This window comes from Stylophora pistillata, chromosome 14 (assembly GCF_964205215.1).
Source record: "Stylophora pistillata chromosome 14, jaStyPist1.2, whole genome shotgun sequence".
Classification (NCBI taxonomy): domain Eukaryota; kingdom Metazoa; phylum Cnidaria; class Anthozoa; order Scleractinia; family Pocilloporidae; genus Stylophora; species Stylophora pistillata.
In genome coordinates, this window is record NC_142532.1 from 9,979,803 (window position 1) to 9,987,378 (window position 7,576).

The following is a 7,576-nucleotide window of genomic DNA, read 5'->3' on the forward strand; positions in this document are numbered from 1 at the left end:
TCTACCTCTGTGATCACTCTTGGAAAGTTGATATATTAAACTTTGTATTCCTATTAAAGATTTTGTGTACACAGAGGATGTCCAATTCACGATTTGACCTACGTGTGGAAAATTGTTTAAAAATAAAAAACTTTTGAAATCTGAGGGAAACCACTTTTGTTCCGATGACAGGCAATGGTTTCCTTATCCACATGCATAGTTTAAGGCAAGATTTATTTTTGAACCCAATTTCGAGTGGTCAGAAATTACAGAGACACGCTCTTAAGCAAATCATCTAGTTTCCCTTTTTAACCATTTTGGTTAGTTTGACTGTTTTTACATGTTTTATTTATTCAGCTAGTTTGTGTACGTTTTGTCCGTTTTACGAATTTGATGGTTTGACTGTTTTCACCAGTTTGCCAAACTCAACTAATTTTCTGCGTTTTGCTCGTTTCACGAATTCGGCTAGTTTGACTGTTTTCGCCAGTTTATCAAATTCAGCTAGTTTCTGCGTTTTTCCCGTTTTAATCAATTCGGCACAAACTGGCTGAATTGCTAAAACTGGTGAAAATAGTGAAACTAGTCGGATTCGTTAAACTTAGGAAATTGCACAAACTAGGTGAATTACTTAATGAACTGGTAAAACCACCAGTCATAATGGTTGAAGCAGGAAAAACACACAAACTAGAAAAATTGGTTTTGCAGGTAAAAAAAAAAAACAGTCAAACTAGCCAAAATGGTCAAAACAAACAAAACGCACAATTTAGCTGGATTGGGTTAACTGGTAAAGACAGTCAAGCAGGCCAAATTGGTTAAAACGGGCAAAATGTACATATAAACTGGTTAAAATATTCAAACAGGATAAAATGGTTAAAATGGGCAAAACGCGCAAACTAACCGCTATATTGCTAAAACCAATGAAAAAAAGTCAAACTAGCCGAAAGGGTTGAAACTAGCTGAATAACTTAAACTGGTAAAGACAGTCAAACTAGCCAAAACGATTAAAACAGAAAAAAACGGACAAACTAACTGAATTTGTTAAACTTGTGAAAACAGTCAACCAAATCAAATAGCTTAAGACTAGCAAAACCCACAAATGATTTAACTCGTAAGAACAGATGATGTAACTCGTAAGAGCAGTCAAACTAGCCGAAATACTTAAAATAATCAAAATTCACAAACTAACTAAATTGGTTTTTAAAACTGTCAAACTAGCAGAAATGTTCTTACAATAAAAAATGCACAAACTAGCTTAATTGGTTAAATTGGTTTTAAAGAAATAATTAAACTAACTGAATTAGTTAAACTGGACAAAAGGCAAAAACTGGCTGAAAACAGTAAAATTAGCCAAATAGTTGAATTGGACAAAACGCACAAACTAACTAAGTTTGTTAAACCGCTGAAAACAGTCAAACTAACCGATGTAGTTAGCCTGTGTTAGGAAGAGTGTGTTGCGTTACGGAATTGCTAAAAATAGAACTAAGAAGTTTCTAGAACGCTTAGTCATGCTGACTCTTTGAGAACTTTTAAGGGAACTTTCTAGAACCCTTAGTCAGCATATTTTGTTATCATACAATAGTAATGTAGTGATACTAAAACTAGTCGTATTACAGATCCGTAGAATATTCTAGAACATTTTGTAAGCATAAAAAAGGAGTCGCGATCAGTTAAAGTTAGACCTTTTTTTAGTGAGCTAGTGTTATTATAGAGCCGGGTAGAGAGGGTTGTTGGAATCATTTACTGTGACTGGAATCGTCAGCCGCGTGGAAGGCTACATTGGAAAAGTTTTGTAGACATCGATACGTTACAAGGATCTCTGAAGAGAACTGTGAGTTGTGCAGTAGTGCACTGAGATTATAGTTTTATAGAGGGCTCTAAAATAGGAGGATAGTTATTGTATTGGTATTGGTATCGCTCCGTAATAAGATCAATACGTCAGTTAATAAAGTAGTTGTATCTTTCTGTCGGTTTAGAAAATACCGTAACACCTAGACGAGATTCCGTTGGTTTAACTTTTAAAACTGCCACACTAAAGGAATACTCTCAGTGGAGAAAACGGACAAACTTAAGTTTTTAAAAGCAGTTAATGAGCTATGACGTTCCATTGACTCAACTGCCTCAAATGACCCAACCGGCTCAAAGGACTGAATTGCCTCAAATTACTTAATCAGTTTCAATAATAGTTTATAACAATCATTTTATTACTTACAGCGCGCAAATTAGCATTAAAATATGATCAAATGCGCGTTACAACGAGATCCAACTTACATGTTCATACGAATAAAATAAAATGATCTTAAAAATTTACGTATGGATATTAATTACAGTATAGCAAAAAAGAGAATTAAAATAAGATTATATACAAATAATAGTTACCATACACAGACTTAAACAAAAACGTTTTAACTAAAGTCTTAAAGTTATTAACATTCTTCTCGAGTCTAATTTCGCGCGGACGGGCATTAAAAAGCATTGGTGTTCGCTACTGCGAAAACCCTGTCGCCAAGTGTTTTCTTGGTAATACCATTAAAATGTTTAATAAAGATGTAATTATTTCTACGTAATGAATACGCACTAGGCTGCATTACTTGAACTAAATAATAATAATAATAATAATAGTAATAATAACGGTTTATTCACAGTATATCCACATAAAAAGCTGTGGCTCTTCATCTGTGAAGGCCTACGATACTAAAATTTAATATTAAAACTATTTTATAATGACTAACTAAATTGTAATAAAAACTATACATGAAAGTAAATATGCAGAATATATTGGTTGGTGGTGGTGGTTGTTTCTATATCTTTACAAGGAAGACAAAGCGCGCGTTTTCAAGAACGCCTTGCAGAGCCTGAAGTATTCTTTAAAATCTGTGCAATTCCTTATATTTGCTGGCAATTCGTTAAAAATCATGGCTGCTGAATGCTGAAAGGTGCTTCGTACAAATGGAACATAAAGCCTTGCAGCAACACTGGAACGGAGCTGCCTGACGGGTTTAATGACTTGCAAATTTAAATGGGAGGGCCAGTTATCAGAATACAGTGCTTTAAAAATAGTCTTTAGTAGTGAGTAGTCCCTTAGCTCCAGATAGGTAGCCAGCCAAGATCCAAAATGGTAGATATACTGTTTACATATTTACAAGTGATGAAACTAGCCATAGTGAACTGGAGCCTTTGTAGTCTAGCTGGGAGGAACTTTGGTAGTGGATAAAAAACAATGTCACAGTAGCTTATTTTAGACAGAATTCATGTTTCTACCAAATGTTTCCGTAGTTTAAAATGAGTAAAGTTCCTTATTTCTCTTAAGGTTCTTAGAGTCGCATAACAATATTTAAGAATAAAATTGGTATGAAATTCCCATTTAAGATTTGAGTCAATGTGTACTCCCAGGAGTTTTGTAACATTTATACGTTCCAGTGGTTCACCGGATATTTCTAATCCCAACTCCAGATTTCCGAGAGAGTGAACATGAGCCATCTGTGGAGTTGAGATAAGAATGGCCTTGGTTTTCTTAGCATTTAGGGCCAAGTTTGAATCATTTGACCAGGTTGCATTCATGCTTTCCGCTTGAGATGTGATCTGCGGTGTAGAACACCTAGTGTATAATGTTGTATCGTCGGCATATTGGAAGCTTTTGACTGTAGGTGGAAGAATATCTTGAAGATCCGCAACGTAGAGATTGAACAACATCGGTCCAAGGCTTCAGCCTTGGGGGATTCCAAATTCGGAGAGCACGGGTGACGATTTGCGATCACCAATTTGAACGTAATGTCTCCTGCCGCATAGGTAATTAGCCAGCCATTCGAGGACATACTTTGAAGAACCGAGGTGATGCAACTCGGTTATCGCCGTTTTAAAACAAACGGTATCAAATGCTTTCGAAAAGTCTGCTAGTACCATAAGAGTTACCTCTTTCCTTTTCATGGCACTCAATAGATCGTCCCTTATACCTAAGAGTACCGTAGAGGTCGAATGCCCCTTACGAGAGCTCAAGATGGTGTCTCTAAGGAGAGATTCTCTAGTGCAGAAATCAGTCATTTGCGAAGCAACAAGCTTCTCAAATAGCTTAGAAAGTACGGGAAGAGTCGACACTGGACGCAAGTGATCTTCCGAGACAGGTGTGTCAACTTTTGGAATGGGGCTGATACGCGCGAGTTTCCAGGCATGCGGGAAGTACAACTTTGAAATACAGTTATTCATGATAGTTGTGAGTGGGCCGGCCAAGCATCCAGCAGCCAGCTTTACAAACCGGGCAGGCAATTGGTCGGGTCCAGTCGAACAGTCACTGTGCAGTTGTTTAAGGGTTCGCAGGACTTCTCTTTGTGTAACACTTTCCAGGTGGAAGGCGCCCTCTTTATCCGTAAGACCGCAAATGAACTGGAAGAGTTCATCTTGGCTGGTCGATTCAACATCAAGCGTTCTCCTTGCGGTCGTAGCAAAATGAAGATTAAGCTTGTCTGGGTCGAACCTTAAAGGCTGTCGACAGGGTGGAGTACGCGGTGAACCATGCGCCAGACTTCCTTAGACTTGTTGGACAGCAAAGCCTTTTCCATGAAAGCTTTACGAGCTTTGCGTATAGTGCTCTTTATTTTATTTCGCACTTCCCGGAAAGTAGACCAAGAAGATTCTGAATTTGACTGATGCGCTTCTCGCCTCAGTATGTCTCTTTGTGACTGGAGGTTAAGTATTGTTTCGTTCTCCATCTACGGGGTGGGAGGACGTGTCACACGGCAACTTCTGAGGGGTGCGTGCCTTTCAAGGCAGTCGTTAAACAAGGTGTTGAGAGTCTCTACTTGATCGTCAGGGTCATCAGTTGATGTTATTACCGAAAACGGTAGTGCCGAGAAGTCCTCTAAGAAAGCTGTCTCATTTAAGTTCTTCAGGTTTCTGATGTACTTTATATCTTGGCTGATAACGAGCTACGCGGATGTTTACACACGCGAAGGGGCCATCGTGGTCACTCACAATACTGCACGGTATCACACCATGAGATGTTATTTTGGATGGATCATTGATAATAATGTGATCCAGTAAGGTTCGTGATGTTCTTGTTGTTCTTGTAGGTCTGTCAATGATTTGCTTGACATTAAGGGTGTCAAGTAGGGAAATGTATCGCCGCGTTGGGGCGTCCGGTATGCCCCAATAGATCGAAATTCACGTCGCCTGTAAGAAGGAGAAGACCATCCTACTGCGCAGTAATGCAACCGATGAGATTTTCGAACTTGTCCAGCCCTGCCGAAGGTCTGTGAATGGCTTCTGACCGGTAAAAACTCCCCAGCAAAAGTTTACTGTGCTTGTTCTTCCTTGAATTTCCAGCCAGAGGTGTTCCATGTCAGGTTGGGTGTTCGCGATTTCCTTTCGTCGCTTGTATTTTATATTGTCTCGAAGATAAGCCCCCACCCCACCGCCCTTGACATTGTCCCGATTCCGAAATTCCTTCGAGAAACCAGGGAGTGAGACATATTCTAGTCGATCCTTATTGTTCTTCATCCAGGTCTCACTTAGAGTTATGATATCAAGGGGGTATTTGTTGACTGTCAAAGCGAATTCATTAAATGTCAAAAGCATACTTTGCGTATTCAAGTGCATCAACTTCAGCGAGCTGGATTTATCGATCAATTTCTCTCATATTTCATCATTAGCTTGCATTTCGTAACAGGCCTCAGACGGGCCTGATTGGTCTAGATCACATTAACCATGGAAAGGCAGCATTGATAGCGCACAGTTAAAACAGATCCACTTTCCGGGCAAGTTTGCCTTCACATGGTTAAAACTTGTTACACCAGCACAGCGAAGATGAATTAAATCAAAGCATTTTTCACATTCCAGGCGTCTATAATTTCTCTGTACAGTTTTCTCGCAAACTGGACACTTTGGCATCGAGGATGATTTTGGTTTTGGTTTCGTGGATGTTAATGTAGGTCCCAGTTGTGGATGGAGGTCGCCACAGGCCATTAACAGCTAGTAAGTCGCCGTACTATTAGAGTAATACGGAATCCTAGACTTTCCGTACTTTGTCTTTGTGTTATCAATGTAGCGCGACGAACCATGACGACAGTCGATCGACAACAAGAACGACAACTGCTCACGAGGGAATTTGACTTGACTTCCAAGACACCTTTGCGTGAGGCATGCATGTTTTTATTCCACGATGCACGATTTATCCGAATGCGAGACAATAGTCCGCAACCGAGAAGGCATTTTAATAAATGCAAAATTAGACGGTTGAGTGACTTCGGCTTCCACACTGATCGGTCTGGTCTTTGGCGGAAAACCGCCTGAAACAACTTAGAATCTTGTTTTATCCAATCCATTTTGTGCCTCAGTTACCATTAGGCACAATAGCAAGATACTAATGCTTGAAGAAAAGGCCATGAGCAACCATAGATGATAAAATTCGCGTGAAATGTCGGAGCTCTAACAAGCACGTCTGCCGTAATTAAATATTCGGGAAGAAAATTAGAAATTTAGAACGGTGCCACCCCATAAACGGCCTTAAAGTTAAATTTAGGGTCTTAAATTGCACTCTTTCTTTCAATGGCAGCCAGTGGAGGGAGTGCAAAACCGTGGTAATGTGAGAGACCTTAGTTTTCCCTGTTACCAGCCTAGCCGCCGAGTTTTGTATCCGTTGTAGCTATCCTTTAAGGATCACATTACTAAACAGCTTCAAAAGGTCTACGCTAAATGTTATGTTAAGAGTCTATAAAACTTCCGTTCTCCCTCATTTTGAATACTGTTGCCCCCTCTTTCTTGGAGTGGGGAAAGTGCAAGCGAATCGGCTAGAAGATACCAAGTATTATATTCTTCGATCACTGCTAGGTTATTGCAAATCTACCTTTTATGATGAATTGTTGCGAATCTTGAATATGGACCAGAGAAGGAAACAACAATCCCTTATTCTGTTATATAAATGTTTGCATAACGACGGTCCCAAGTATATCAGACATTTTTTTAGTTTAGGGAAACTATGTACAATCTGAGAGGAACCGGCATTAATTTGTGCGCACCCCAATTTAATTTAAATCTTATGAAAAAATCTTTCACTTATATGTGTGCGCAGCTGTGGAATGGATTACTTACGGGTGGGAAACTGGCCGATAATATCAACCGTTTTAAGAAGCTATTGCGAACATTGAAACTTTAGCTGTTTCACCATTTTATACTTGTATTTAAGTGACTCTGAATTTCATTGTACGAACTTAATTTTAATGTTAATTTTAAGTTATTTAAGTTATTGCCTCACCATTTTATATCTGTAGTTAAGTGATTCAAAATTTTATTGTACAAACTTATTTTAATGTTGATTTTAAGTTATTGCAATTTCTAATCTATTAGGTCTTGACAGTATGAATCAGGTTTTTTTAGATTCTTATTCTTAGAGCCACCTACTTATTTTGAACGAGCTCTACTAGCTTCTTGACGCAACGAGGGTAAATAGAGTATTGATTGATTGATTGTAGCTTGCTGATTGACTTCTAGAAAGGGCGTGAACCAAGATTTTACTTGCGTCTATTGAAACAATTTCCTAACTCTTCTGATGTTATGCATATGAAAAATGCTGCTTGGCAAGTTTTATTAATATGAGGAATTAAACTCA